Here is a 13,448-nt window from a genome sequence, read left to right on the forward strand (position 1 = left end):
TCCTCCCGCCTGCCTTCCATCTTTAAGGACATGTAGGCCTATTTCCATTGTTAGAGCGGTCACTCGACTATCTTGTCAATATAAAACAAAATCTTTGCTTATAGGTCACTGACCAAATGGTGTATAGGTACACAGGTGACCGGAATCGTTAGCACGCCACTTCGATTTAAAGAGATTTCCGTAGCAGGTTAGGAGAGCATTTTCGCTAACCCTAACCCTTTTCCTAACCTTAATCTCAGTCTCCTAACATGCTGCATAAGTTCTCCTAACCTGCTACAAAAAAGTCACTTCGGTATCGAAGTGATGTGAAAAGAGTGTTTCCCGTTTTGACTAGGTGGAACTATACACAGAGACGGAAGTGGAAGCGAGACACCCCACTCACTGTTTTTTTCAAGATTTTTTTCTGTTTCAATGAACTATCTTTGGTATACAGCTACAACCGGAAGTTACTTATTCATAGCAGGTTAGGAGAACTGAGGAGAAACATCTCAAGGGTGATCAATGGAAACAGGATGCACCTGAGCTCAATTTCGTGTCTCATAGCAAAGGGTCTGAATACTTATGTAAATAAGATTTGTAATACATATGAAAAATATTCTACAAACCTGTTTTCGCTTTGTCATTATGGAGTATTGTGTCTAGATTGATGAGATTTTATTTTAATCCATTTTAAAATAAGGCTGTAACGTAACAAAATGTGGAAAAAGTCAAGGGGTCTGACTATTTCTGAATGCACTGTATTCACACACACACACACACACACACATACAGTGGGGGAAAAAAGTATTTAGTCAGCCACCAATTGTGCAAGTTCTCCCACTTAAAAAGATGAGAGAGGCCTGTAATTTTCATCATAGGTACACGTCAACTATGACAGACAAATTGAGAAAAAAAAAATCCAGATAATCACATTGTAGGATTTTTTATTAATTTATTTGCAAATTATGGTGGAAAATAAGTATTTGGTCACCTACAAACAAGCAAGATTTCTGGCTCTCACAGACCTGTAACTTCTTCTTTAAGGGGCTCCTCTGTCCTCCACTCGTTACCTGTATTAATGGCACCTGTTTTAACTTGTTATCAGTATAAAAGACACCTGTCCACAACCTCAAACAGTCACACTCCAAACTCCACTATGGCCAAGACCAAAGAGCTGTCAAAGGACACCAGAAACAAAATTGTAGACCTGCACCAGGCTGGGAAGACTGAATCTGCAATAGGTAAGCAGCTTGGTTTGAAGAAATCAACTGTGGGAGCAATTATTAGGAAATGGAAGACATACAAGACCACTGATAATCTCCCTCGATCTGGGGCTCCACGCAAGATCTCACCCCGTGGGGTCAAAATGATCACAAGAACGGTGAGCAAAAATCCCAGAACCACACGGGGGGACCTAGTGAATGACCTGCAGAGAGCTGGGACCAAAGTAACAAAGCCTACCATCAGTAACACACTACGCCGCCAGGGACTCAAATCCTGCAGTGCCAGACGTGTCCCCCTGCTTAAGCCAGTACATGTCCAGGCCCGTCTGAAGTTTGCTAGAGTGCATTTGGATGATCCAGAAGAGGATTGGGAGAATGTCATATGGTCAGATGAAACCAAAATAGAACTTTTTGGTAAAAACTCAACTCGTCGTGTTTGGAGGACAAAGAATGCTGAGTTGCATCCAAAGAACACCATACCTACTGTGAAGCATGGGGATGGAAACATGATGCTTTGGGGCTGTTTTTCTGCAAAGGGACCAGGACGACTGATCCGTGTAAAGGAAAGAATGAATGGGGCCATGTATCGTGAGATTTTGAGTGAAAACCTCCTTCCATCAGCAAGGGCATTGAAGATGAAACGTGGCTGGGTCTTTCAGCATGACAATGATCCCAAACACACGGCCCGGGCAACGAAGGAGTGGCTTCGTAAGAAGCATTTCAAGGTCCTGGAGTGGCCTAGCCAGTCTCCAGATCTCAACCCCATAGAAAATCTTTGGAGGGAGTTGAAAGTCTGTGTTGCCCAGCGACAGCCCCAAAACATCACTGCTCTAGAGGAGATCTGCATGGAGGAATGGGCCAAAATACCAGCAACAGTGTGTGAAAACCTTGTGAAGACTTACAGAAAATGTTTGACCTGTGTCATTGCCAACAAAGGGTATATAACAAAGTATTGAGAAACTTTTGTTATTGACCAAATACTTATTTTCCACCATAATTTGCTAATAAATTCATTAAAAATCCTACAATGTGATTTTCAGGAAATGTTTTTCTCAATTTGTCTGTCATAGTTGACGTGTACCTATGATGAAAATTACAGGCCTCTCTCATCTTTTTAAGTGGGAGAACTTGCACAATTGGTGGCTGACTAAATACTTTTTTTCCCCACTGTACATATTCACACACACATACATACAGTGCATTCGGAAAGTATTCAGACCTCTTCACTTTTTCCACATTTTGTTACGTTACAGCCTTGTTCTAAAAATGATTAAATAAATACAAATCCTCATCAATCTACACACAATACCCCATAATGACAAAGTGAAATCAGGTTTTTAGAAATGTTTGCAAATGTATTAAAAATAAAAAACATAAATACCTTATTTACATAAGTATTCAGATCCTTTGCTATGAAACTCGAAATTGAGCTCAAGTGCATCCTGTTTCCATTGATCATCCTTGAGATGTTTCTATAACTTGATTGGAGTCCACCTGTGGTAAATTCAATTGGATGGACATGATTTGGAAAGGCACACACCTGTCTATATAAGGTCCCACAGTTGACAGTGCATGTCAGAGCAAAAATGAAGCCATGAGGTCGAAGGAATTGTCCGTAAAGACAGGATTGTGTCGAGGCACAGATCTGGGGAAGGGTATCAAAAACATTCTGCATCATTGAAGGTCCCCAAGGACACAGTGGCCTCCATTATTCTTAAATGGAAGAAGTTTGGAACCACCAAGACCCTTCCTAGAGCTGGCCGCCCGGCCAAACTGAGCAATCGGGGGAGAAGGGCCTTGGTCAGGGAGGTGACCAAAAACCCGATGGTCACTGACAGAGCTCCAGAGTTCCTCTGTGGATATGGAAGAACCTTCCAGAAGGACAACCATCTCTGCAGCACTCCACTAATCAGATCTTTATGGTAGAGTGGCCAGACGGAAGCCACTTCTCAGTAAAGGGCACATGACAGCCCACTTGGAGTTTGCCAAAAGGCACCTAAAGGACTCAGACCATGAGAAACAAGATTCTATGGTCTGATGAAACCAAAATTGAACTCTTTGGCCTGAATGCCAAGAGTCACGTCTGGAGGAAACCTGGCACAATCGCTACGGTGAAGCATGGTGGTGGTAGCGTCATGCTGTGGGGATGTTTTTCAGCGGCAGGGACTTGGAGACTAGTCAGGATCTAAGGAAAGATGAACGGAGCAAAGTACAGAGAGATCCTTGATGAAAACCTGCTTCATAGAGCTCAGGATCTCAGACTGGGGCGAAGGTTCACCTTCCAACAGGACAAAGACCCTAAGCACACAGCCAAGACAACGCAGGAGTGGCTTTGGGACAAGTCTCTGAATGTCCTTGAGTGTCCCAGCCAGAGCCCGGACTTGAACCCGATCAAACATCTCTGGAGAGACCTGAAAATAGCTGTGCAGCGACGCTCCCCATCCAACCTGACAGAGCTTGAAAGGATCTGCAGAGAAGAATGGGAGAAACTCCCCAAATACAGGTCTGCCAAGCTTGTAGCGTCATACCCAAGAAGACTCAAGGCTGTAATCGCTGTCAAAGGTGCTTCAACAAAGTACTGAGTAAAGGGTCTGAATACTTATGTTATATTTCAGTTTTTTTTTTTTTATAAGTTTGCACACAAAAAAATATAACCTGTTTTTGCTTTGTCATTATAGGATATTGTGTGTAGATTGATGAGGGGGAAAAAACAATTCAATCAATTTTAGAATAAGGCTGTAATGTAACAAAATGTGGAAAAAGTAAATGGGTCTGAATGCTTTCCGATTGCACTGTAACTTAGCCTACTGTTCTGACTTGATGGTGCTTATGTAGCCTATTGCCAGTTTTAGAGAAATGTTATCGAACATTGTACGTAATTTCTTTGACTGCTTATATGCCCCTTTTATTTATCCTATGGTTCTGACTTGGTGTACAGGGAGAATCCTGTAAGAACGGCCCATGTTCTGAATTCTGTCACTGTACATTTCAAAAGTGCTGAACAAATAGTTATATTGACTACGTCTGTCCTAGCTCGCTCATTTATGTCTTAATTGAAATTACAGATTGCCTCTTATCCGCACGTCGTTCCCTTATGCCATAGTTTGTACATCTCAATTGTCAGTAGAAACCACATTTGTTTAAGCAAGTCAGCCATATCAGCTCTGTTTTTTTTTAAAGGCAGTTAATGAGGCTGAATGAACTGTTTCACTGCCAGACAAGGCTCTGCTGATAACCAGGTGTAGCGGTGGTAAGGATTCATTCCATGGTGCTGAAAAGAAAGCTCTGCTGTTGGGATAGCTTTATGAAGGCCCTAACAGTTTGTGGGCACTGTTTGTCACTGGTATTGTGCAATTAATGTATTTCGTGTTGTGTTGTGTAATGGCTTTGCTGGCGTGCATCAAAAAATGAAATAAATGTGTTTGCCCCACCAAGATTTATATGCTAAAATCCTCACTGATTACATCATATTGGTTGACTATCATTCATATTCCATTCACCCAGTTCAATGTAACATTGATAGGTTTAGGCTACTACATGATAATCTAATTTTCTCTATACCCATCATGAGGTTGCTACAACCTAGCCTATGAATGAACGTTTACAACGTAGGTGCACACAGGTCGAGCGAAAAATTTGAGGTGACAGACAGTGACTCATGGACAGACAGTGACACATTCAATACCGCCTTGCAAACTCTCGCCTGCATCTAGCTGATCTACGGTGTAATCATTAGTCCAACAGCTGCAAACGAGAGTTTCTATTGGACAAATCCAGGTATGTTTATCACCGTTTTGTTCTGTTTGCTTCTGTTTAAGAAACGTTTTACAACAGAATCGGCGGAATGAATACACCCCTGATCACACGTAAACACAGTTCACATTCATAGCAGCCACATTGTATTACTTCTCGCGTTTATGCGCTCTCCTCCTCTCACCTTTTCCCTTCGCTTGTGGACTTCAAATGCACAACACATCAGCTGTATGTGACCAGGCGAAAAAACCTTTCCAAGCCAAACCATATCATAACCGCTACACACAGCCTACATTGTTGTCACCATATTTGCTAAGGTAACATCATAGTCAACATAGCTAATAGAACTAACGCGTTAGTAAACCCGCTACAATCATGCAGTAACGTTACAGTTCAATAAGCAGTTACACCAGCGAGCCCCGGTGGCAATAAAATAGTAAAACCAAAAGCTTACCTTGACTTGGAAGAGTTCCAGTGTTGTGTTGGATAGTCATAGCCAGCTAGCTAACATAGCATCTCTCTGTTTGAGGGGTAGGGTAAACTAGCTAGCTAGCTGCATTTGCTAGCTAAGTAAGTGAAAGTGAAAAATAATATATACTGTATATATTTTTAATTAGTTGTTTATACAAAACTTTATTGCATTTTGTCATCATTTGAAAGCTTTGATAGTTGCATCCTTCCTCAGGGAACTGTGTGCAGATAGCTGACAACAGGGTGGCAGGTTTTTTGATGTGCTGCTCTAGAGTGCCACAGCCCAGCAGACTCATCTGGATAATAGTCTGGGAGACTTTTACTGGGAGGAGAGAGCATGAGTTTGCGTGAGTACAGTAAATCCAATCAGTGGCCCTGGATAATATGCTATGTATCATGCAATGTAAAGGAAAACAATAATATCATTTCTTACTAACACAGAGTGCTCCATGTTCCTGCTGGTAGCAAGCCTCAACCTGGATGCAAAGAAATGTCCTGTCTTGTAGTATGGTTGCATCTATCTCCACCAGGCTCCAATAAATCAGATGACAAACCTGCAGAGATGAAGAAAAGTAAATGCTACCTGTATTTAGGATTCATGCATCAGTCTGCCTACTTCACATGACAACAATAGAACTGATTAAAAGTATGCATGCCATTTTGTGATAATGGCTACGACCACGTATATGGCATACATGTGAATTTATAGCTAGCTAAGCTATTATTTATATTATGGCACCACATCTCGTCTCACTAACAATTGCTAAGGTGAACAGCAAATTCCACTATTGTGGCTAATCCTTATTCTGGCTAGCTTCACATAGGTGACTTATTCCATCATGACAACATCATGCTCCTCCTTATTTGACTGTAGGTAGCTGCTAGCTTAGATGCCTGTGATTGTTGAGACCTACTTTTGTAGCCAAACTGCTTCAAAGATCGATGATGTCGAGAATTAGCCTAGGTAGCTAGCTTTCTAGCTAAATGACAACCCTGATAAGTAACTATCCACTCTATCGCTTAATTCAGAAAGTAGGCTACACCTCTTAGTTACATCTGTAAGATACATTAGCTAGTTAGCTAATGTGATCTAGCTAATGTGAGATAGCCATCATGCATTGCTTCTGACACATGCTACGATCCTGCTTGCTTTACATCTGACAGATATTTAGCTACTGTAGCTAGCTAGATAATAATGGTTTATGATAATTGCAGTTTAGTTCATTATCTAGCTAGCTAGCCAAGTATAAAACTAAGAGTATGGCTGTAAAATGCAGATAGCTAGCTAGCCAACTCGACTTTATCAGTTGTAGTCAAACTAGCTAGCTTGATACTCACTCAGTAACGTTAGCTTACCATGATTTTCTGGCCAACTGGACATGAGCTATGTGTAAAACTGAGAGTATGGCTAAGTGTAAAACAGAGTCTGGCTGTAAAACGCAGCTAGTTAGCCAACTTGACTTTATCAGTTGTAGCCAAACGTTAGCTTACCATGCTTTTCTGGCCAACAGGACATTCCTCTCGCCAAACCCGGTCGACTCTTTCTTGCCTACTCCCATCTCTTAATCTTCTTCTAGGTTCAAAACTATATGGCTGTAGTCTGGTGCCTTATTGTCAAAAGCAACCAACTCGTAACACAGCCACCTGGTGCAGTCAATGGCTCAGTGTTCCAAAACTGTTCACCTGTTTCTAAGTAAAGCAAGGACAATGTTCCACTTGTTATTTTGTTTTTATGGTGCGCGTGTGGCACAGTAGTATATAATCAATTTAATCTCCAATGGCAAAAAAAAAAAAAAGGCTACATAGCTATATGCACTACACATTATTGTTTGGGGGGTGGTAATGTGGAACATGGTGTTTAAATGTTGAACATCGTTCTGTCATACTGAACGCAGCCCAGGCAAATGCAATCGAGCAATGTGCCATGGCATTGATCAACCAATGGTGTGTTTCATACCACCCACATACATTTGCTTGACAGCCCTTCATTATCATATTGGAGGAAGAAATACTTAAATAAATACATGAAATAATATAAATAAATAAAATGAAAGAAAGTGGGGTGAATTATTTAAATAATGATTTATCTATTTATGTGTGCATTCATCCATTTATTTATCTATTTATGTGTGCATTTATATATTTATTCACTCATTTCTAATTATGGCAGGTTTGGTCCTCCATACTTTCCATCTCACTAAAACACATATAAATGCATTGAAAGCAGTTCATGATGCGTTCACATAGAATTGGTATTAGTTGGGTGATTTACTTCAGAATATAACATAAATAGTTCCAAAACAAAAATGAGAGCTCATCACGTTTGTACGGTAATATTTTGGAATTACAACTATTTATGTTATATTCTGCAGTAAATCACCCAACAAATGCCAATTCTATGTGAACGCGTCATTAACTGCTTTCAACCTGTGCAAGTGGCGTTTCAAAGGGAATCAACACTACACTGCCTACATTTACAATAAAAAGTTGTTTTGGCCTACCTGTGCACTGCTCACTAATCGCATCCGGAATGTTGTGGACGTGGGGTGTAGAGTCTAACCTGGCTGGACAATAAACATGGATTAGGCCACAGGAGGTTGGTGGCACCTTAATTGGGGAGAACGGGATCGTGGTAATGACTGGAGTGGAATCAGTGGAATGGTATCAAGTACATCAAACACATGGTTTCCAGGTGTTTAATGCCATTCCATTTGCTCCATTCTGGCCATTATTATGTGCCGTTCTCCCCTCAGCAACCTCCTGTGGATTAGGCAATATTTATTATTAGGCCAACTCATGAAGAATATAAATTCATGTTTTATGCCGCTGTATAGGCTACTGTATAAAGCAATTAATGCGTAACCTAGGGTGGATATGACACAGAACAGACTACCCTACATAAAGGTCAGTGGCGGCTGGTGGGAGGAGCTATAGGAGGATGGGCTCATTGTAATGGCTGAAATTGAATAAATGGAACAGAGTCAAGCATGTGGTTTCCATATGTTTGATGTGTTTGATACAGTTCCATGTATTCCATTCTAACCATTACAATGAGCCCGTACTCCTATAGCTCCTCCCACCAGCCTCCACTGATAAAGGTACATAAAGGGACTGACATTGGGAAACAATTTACTACATGATTATGGTATCCTGCTTGACAAAATGTGTAACCAAGGAAACTATTTTTCCCTTACCATTGGTCTATTCAACAATGCGAGTCTCAAATGAAACGCCCTCTTTTCCAAACTAGACCCAATGAATACTGAAGCTGCAAACCTACAGTGAGGTGACGTCATGCATACTCGTATTCCTTTGGAGTGGAAGCGGAGAGAGAAGGGATCTTGTTCTTGACTATGGAGGCGAGTTACACTGCATGGGACTAGGAGCGGACTTGTAGAGGTGCTACTTCCATGCTGATGAAGTTACATGTTCCAATGTGGATCCACGCCAAAACACAGCGATCACAATAATACTCCTTAAGGTACAGGCTTTGTTTTCATTCATTTTGAAACCATGGAGAATATCTGTAAAAATGAAAACATCTGCAGGCTAAAGGTCTGCACTAGACAAGCTACTATTTAAGTCCTAAATTCATTTTATTTTTTTACTATACAAACAGTACAGCATGTGTTGTTTTATTTTCTGCTTTTGCCATAGCCTATACATAGCAAGCAAGGATATTAATGCAAACTAATCTTTCTCTTGTGACTGATTCACTACCACGCACACCTCTGAGGGTCATTCACTGGGTATTGAGTGTGCCCCTTGATACATTGTTGCCGAAACTTTTGACTAGTCCATTATTGTATCTTGTGGACGTTACACGAAGTGTTACTTTTTGTAGGACTATGACTCTGAACGAAATGCACCGGTCGAGAATGAATAGGCAGGTGAGTTTAGTGTGTGGGAATCTGAGGAATGCGAGGTTTAGGGGCAGAGATTAATGCTCTTCCCTACATCTTAATTTTCTCACGTTTATTTAGGTTTAAACTCACGACTGTATTCAATGCCCTTACCTGGTCTAACAGTCACTATATTTGCCATTGGCATAGATGCTTATTTTTTCCATTCTCAAATTACGTAGCAAGATTGTTTTACAGTTCTGCACCAATTTCGAACCAAAACGAAAAAAAATTGGTCACGCTCGAGAGTGACTCTCGTCCCTTAAATGTCGCTTAATTTAAGTTATAGGCCTAATAGTTGTATGCCTATCTAACATTAATACAATTTATTTGGGATTGACAATGCTGGTGTTTTATTTCGTCCGGTTAACATTTTCGTGTTTTAATTTCAACTAGTCTAAAGAAAGAAATCAGCTAGACTACTTCACGTGTCCCATGGCCGTTTGCTGGATTCATGCAAATCAAGGCAAAAGACGTTTGGGCAAATTGATACTAGGCAACTCGACTGAAAACTGCAAGTCGTGTCAATTTGAAGCCAGTGTGACCGGTCGTTTAGCTTCAGTAGCCTATTAAAGTGTAAGGAACATGGCAAGGTTTTAGTGTGCCTTTCTTTTCACAAGCGTGCACTATTGCCTAGATGTCTCAGTGGAATCACAGTGTCCAACTCAGGATAGATAGCAGGAAAACTGTTCCCAACAATTGAGATGCATAGCTAGCCTACTCGATCTCTTTGAAGTCTCCACGTTTTCTTTCAATTGAATTTATTTAAAATGAACCAATTGGAATGTTCACAAATATCTAAACTGATCGCTCCATATGAATGAGAGAAGGCAGCCACAACATTTAGAGGGAAAATGCTTTCATTATCACGAGTGACAAGTGGTTATATTTCTTGAACTGAAGTTGCTATTCCAAATAACTCAAACAATACAGGAATAGTCTGCTGTGCCATCATCACACTTTGTCATTCACAGACATATATCGTTACATTGCTGCCTTGCTTTGGAAGACCTTTACAAGGATATATGCACTATGCAGAAATAGATTGGCACATGTGACTGAGACCAGTACAACTGCCTCTGGACACTTGTAAATGATAAGAACATATTCTTACATCTCACAACATGTACATGAAGGCATTAGAATTTCCGTGGTTGTCAGGGCAGCTGAAACACTGCATAGGTTTTGTGTTTGGGCGATTTGTAATGGAGATTTGATGGACATCCGTATGAAATACAAATTTGTTTAGTTCTACCATTTACCAAATCACTTTAGGTCCAGTTGGTGACCTGCACTCTTTGGTGTGCAGAACTGTGTTCAAAATAACCCTTTGGTTATTCTAAGGAATTGTTTCTCACTGTGGTCATCTTCCAATGCTTCTCCATTGAACATGTCATTGATGTAGCATACTATAATATCATCAACAACATAAATATCAGGAAGATCTCTAGTCTCCAATCCTGGGTCTATTTGCTTTAGATGCTAGCTCTGGACATACCTAGCACTAAACTGTACAGTAGCTCACTAGGTGGTGGTGGTGGTGATATTTGAGGTCACAATTGTGCAACTATACTCTTAGTCTGTGTGCTCTTTGCCTAGCTCTCTCTCTCTGGCTCTACCTGGTCAGATGCACAATGCGATGCTCCTCATGATTCACATTACCCAAGCCACAGTCCCAACAGCTGACATCTATTGAAGGAATTCACTTAATATTTTTTTTTTTAAAGGACGATTTTTCATGAGGTATTGCAGCAAAGGCTCCAGATAAAAACCTTCTTTGTGCGAGTGTTCTGGTTTGGAGAATGTGGTTTTGCTCTTGCAGTGCACAAATGGTGAGGAGTTTTTTTTTTTTGTGTGGTTTTGCACCTTCATGGCACAATGGGAGACAATCGCAAATGTCTTATTGGAGTCTATAGGAGATGGAGCAAAGCTTGTGGGTTCAACAACAACGTTTGTTTGAATTGTCTGACCCCACGAGAGTTTCTGCCCCTCACTCTCCTCCTTATCTTGGTATAGATGCAATCAATTAATGCACCGTGCTCCTCTGTTGTAAGACCATGACTGTTGGCTGTAGATGAAGGCTGTGTTGTTTGCATGATGATGGGAACAAATGCTGCTGTTATAGTCTGAGTCTAAGCACAAACACAGCCAAGTTCTGTCCTAAATGGCACCCTATTCCCTAAGTCCATGGCCCAAAGCCGTATGGGCCATGGTCAAAAGTAGTGCATTATATAGGGAATAGGGTGCCATTTGGGATTCAAACTGCGTACTGCCTGCGAAAGGCCCTCTTTTATCTGTTTTGGTGTGGTTATTTTGACCCCATGCTCATGTCAGATTCTGTTGAACAGGAACTGACATCAGTCAGATGAATAGTTCAGCTGTTCTTAGACGCCCCTTGATAAGTCATTCTCTCTCTAATGCTGCTCAGACAGACAGTAGCATGGCAAGGCTCAGCTCACTCTGCTACATATCTAGGGCCCTGTAAAATCTGTTTTTATTTTTTACCCAAATTCAATTTTCTCAGTTTCTGTTTTTCCAGGTTTAAGTTTTTCCAGGTTTTCGCTCTCAAAAAAAAATAAAATTTAATAGAAAAACAACAATTGGATGTTCTAAGTCCACAACAATGTTTAAACCACATCAAGAGACAATTTCTGAGGTCTGGGAAAAATTGAAGAAGTTTAGATTTGTGGGTGTAGTTACCCTTTAATGCAAGTGCGCACCAGGAAGAGACCATTATTTGGGTAAGTGCTGTTGCTGTAGCACTCATGTGATTGCAGAGTTTGCAAAACAAATGGCCACTGGATTAATGGAAATAACCTAGTCAAAAGTCACGCAGTATATGTAGTTATTAGGGTGCCTTTTGGGATGCATCTCCATTACTCTACTGCGTCTGTGGCTGGCCTCAGTGGCTGCTATTACCCTTCTGCTTTAGAATCCCTCTATTTCCATCAAGTATTTTTTTCTTCTTTCTTTCCATCCCACATCTCCATGGTCTAAAGAGAGTTAGCCTACTCCTTGAAGACAACCACAAGTTGTAGACTTGAGCAATTCCACATTGAGCCTGTAACATCGATCCCTGTTTTATCACTTGGGAGACAGACTTTTCTGGGAATAGAACTGTGTGCGGAACATATTTTAATCGGTGACTTTGTCAACAGAACAAGAAGAGAAGAACCAACACCCACACATGAAAGTTTAAACCACTGACCTCACTAAACTGTAGAGTATTTTAATAAATACCCAGCATATTGCTGAATCTAGGCTAGTGCCCTATTATATTTAATGCTAGCCTTCATGTATTGTACTGTATATAAAATCAAGGTAATTAAAGGATAATGTTCCACATGCAGTGTGCATTCATACTATGGGCTGTTCGGTTGTGGTACAGTGAAATTATTTGGTGAGGCATGTGGGGCTGTCTGCCGCTCAGTGTTGATCTTACTGGATATGTAGATACGTTCCTGAAAGAGCTCCAGATTTCATGCTTTGGTTGGATCCTGGACGGCTGAAGATAATGAACACAAAGCATGTCAGCGCTTTGAGAGATTAAGCACACAATAGATTTTTCTCCAGTGAAATAGCCCTCCATAGTCCTGGCATGCTGAGTATGAAAGACCAGCGGCTCTCCGCTCTCCAGACTTGTGCTATGTGGAGTGGACAGCAGTGAATGGGAAAGAGCCATTTAATTTCAGTGTGAATTGCTCCAGATGTGGCTCACTCACCAAAGTATTTTCTGCTAGCTCCTAATCCTACCTGCGGTCTTACCTCGACGGGGAAGAGGAGGATGGCATCTTGTTGAATATTTCAAAGACAAAGTGCTTGTTACTGTATCACTCCGGGGTGCCCGCTCTCTGGTTACTAGAGGCAGAAGACTGAAGGGGACAGGCCGTCTCCCCACTGAGCACATTGCCTAACAAACAAGGCCTCCAGAGAATTCAGCAGCAGTCACTGAGCACTGGACGACATGACAACCTGGCATGACACCTTGTGATGAATGGACAATTGTTCATCCTAATGTCATATCGCCGTAAGTAATACACGTTCAGCTGTGTCCAAAATGGCCAATAGTTTTGTTGTTCTGGCTTCATTTGGATGATGGATGTATTTCGTCGGTATAGAT

At 41.1% G+C, this 13,448-nt stretch overlaps 1 protein-coding gene and 1 long non-coding RNA gene across 3 annotated transcripts in view; one reads left to right on the forward strand and one right to left on the reverse strand.

Annotated features, from left to right (window-relative positions):
* Nucleotides 1-5,620: 5,620 nt before the first annotated feature.
* LOC311143605 lies at nt 5,621-7,053 on the reverse strand. The gene is made up of 3 exons (XR_014614427.1): nt 6,918-7,053; nt 5,860-5,980; nt 5,621-5,748 (listed from the first exon to the last, which is right to left on the reverse strand). It is a non-coding gene; the product is annotated as an uncharacterized lncRNA (long non-coding RNA).
* A 1,703-nt stretch (nt 7,054-8,756) lies between these two features.
* Nucleotides 8,757-13,448, forward strand: part of LOC311143596 (plakophilin-4-like) — a 119,353-nt gene continuing 114,661 nt past the window's right edge. For both annotated transcript variants that reach the window (XM_084179446.1, XM_084179445.1), the window contains exon 1: nt 8,757-8,907. The gene's annotated coding sequence lies outside the window, so the exon portion shown is untranslated. The remainder of the gene's footprint in view (nt 8,908-13,448) is intronic.

The sequence above is a fragment of the Coregonus lavaretus genome (assembly GCF_964263955.1).
Source record: "Coregonus lavaretus genome assembly, chromosome: 16".
NCBI lineage: Eukaryota > Metazoa > Chordata > Actinopteri > Salmoniformes > Salmonidae > Coregonus > Coregonus lavaretus.